This window comes from Leptonychotes weddellii, unplaced genomic scaffold, assembly GCF_054177405.1.
Source record: "Leptonychotes weddellii isolate Sample4059 unplaced genomic scaffold, ASM5417740v2 HiC_scaffold_25913, whole genome shotgun sequence".
NCBI classification, from domain to species: Eukaryota; Metazoa; Chordata; class Mammalia; order Carnivora; family Phocidae; genus Leptonychotes; species Leptonychotes weddellii.
In genome coordinates, this window is record NW_027851169.1 from 1 (window position 1) to 2,038 (window position 2,038).

At 49.2% G+C, this 2,038-nt stretch overlaps 1 long non-coding RNA gene across 1 annotated transcript; it reads right to left on the reverse strand.

Annotated features, from left to right (window-relative positions):
* Nucleotides 1-387: 387 nt before the first annotated feature.
* LOC145718937 (uncharacterized) lies at nucleotides 388-2,027 on the reverse strand. The gene is made up of 2 exons (XR_014142102.1): nucleotides 1,201-2,027; nucleotides 388-761 (listed from the first exon to the last, which is right to left on the reverse strand). It is a non-coding gene; the product is annotated as an uncharacterized LOC145718937 (long non-coding RNA).
* Between the last annotated feature and the right edge of the window lie 11 nt (nucleotides 2,028-2,038).

Consider the following 2,038-nt stretch of genomic DNA (forward strand, 5'->3'; position numbering starts at 1 on the left):
CCCTGTGTCTGACCACCCTAGGGCAAACAGCCTGAGCATTTCTAAGCAGTCAGCGGTGAGAGAGGACCTTCTGCCAAAGGGACTTCCGCACCCATGTAATCAGGACTTCAGAAAATGAAAACGAGGTCTTCCAGAGGGAGAGCAGAGTTGTACTTTCTTCCCTGTCAGAGTGCTGTTGCAACCGTTTTAGATTAAAATGCCCCATTTCGCACAGGGTGATTTTGCCACGGGGTCATGTTTTTCTATACATTTCTCTACTCAGCTAAGTCTCGGGCCTTTTTCTAAGAGAGCAAGAGAAAAAAAAAATAATAAGTGGCCTCCTAGACGCAAGGTAAAAATGAAAAAAAAAAAAAAAAGCAAGCTGACTTGCTTTGAAAGGCAAAAGACCTCTAACTCCAGCTTGTCCCGTCCGCGGGGACCAGGAAAACCACCAGAGCTGTGCTTGCTGCTCTTCGTTCAAGGTACCCCGGAAAGGAGCCGCTTGCTTCCCAAGGACACAGGAAGGCCCTGCTCCTCTACAAGGTTCCACCAAACAGTCTTCCGAAGCCTGGAGCAGAGTGAGGCGGCTGGGCTTTTACGTTGCTACTATTGCTGTTCATTTTAAAGGCACTCTGGACTCTATTTCCTTGAGGATCCTCAAGCAGAGAAAAGGATTTAAAAAATAAATAAACAAGTTACTCTGTGTCGTATCCCAAAATGGGTCCCAGCCATTTCTCAACCTCAGCCACAGACATGTTCTTCCGAAGAGCATAATCCTCAATCTGCAAAAGATTAGAAGCGGCATATCAAACCAAAATGATAAGACTTTCTGAAGTGAGGTTCCCACAGGATTTGCTAGGAAACCCGAAATGCCTTCCATTTCTTGTCATAATAGCAATCTACTGAGTTAGATGGAGATGGATATTTATCTGTTCACCAAGTCGCCTTATCCTCTGGGCAGAAAACAACATGCAGTAAGTTTCCGGTGCCAAGATGTTGGCTAGAGTGTGTGAGTGTTGGGGGTGTAGGTGTGCAAATGGGAGGGCGAGCATCGGGGTAACAAGCTGATATCAAATTAAGACATTAACTGGGGGTAAATTTCGTCACGCTTTCCCTCCCTTTTTATTCTCATTCACATGTAAAATAAAACAGGTTCTTCAGTTCCATTTAAGACAAGACAGGCATCTAGGGAAGCCATACACAAAGAAACGGCTAACTTACCTGATCCTTGGAAATTTTCCCCACTGCAAAGTATTTGGACTTCAAATTGGAGAAGTAAAGGCCGGATACTGCTGAAGCAGGTGCCATTGCTAGGGATTCCGTTAACCTAATGCCTGCAGAGAGCAACACGGGGGCGGGGGGTGGGGGTGGGGGGGAGAAAATGCTGATTTCTCCAGTGCCTAGCATAGGGCCTGGCGGTTGGCAGCACACAATAAGCTCTTGTTTAAGAAGGAACAGGTGAATGAAAGTGAGCTCATGCCTTCTAAGTGGACACATGACACAGCATAAAATTCAGGCCGATCTCCTCTAACCCAGGGGGACAGACCTTGAAAAGACCGTCTGTACCCCCCGCCCCCCGCCATTCCTCCAATCTCAGGGACAGAGGCCTCCACTTGGTCCTAAACCTGGGCCTCTCAGAGAAGGAGTGCCAGCCCTGGGAGAAAGGCACCATCTGGAGCCCCAGGCTCCTGCCCCTTGGGATGACAACAGTCGGGCCCTGAGAACGAGCCCACAGGACACAGAGGGAGCACCGGGCTGTCCCGTCTAAGCCTCTCATCTTATGGACAAGGAACAGAGCAGCACAAAGCTTCAACACTTTGCCGGAGATCACTAGGTAGCTCACGGCAGGGAAGGACTCGAACCCATATCTTATGGTTCCGGGAGTCCACGCCATTCCTGCCAGTGTCCAAAAGCCTCAGTCCCTCACCTGAACCCAAGTCCCTTTCACCTGATCAGCACTGACGGCACGCTTCTGATTCATTCCACTGACACTGTTAGTTGTGTTAATAAAGGGGAAAAGCTGAGGGGCAGGGGCAGCGTCCAGAGGAGGAGGAGCTGA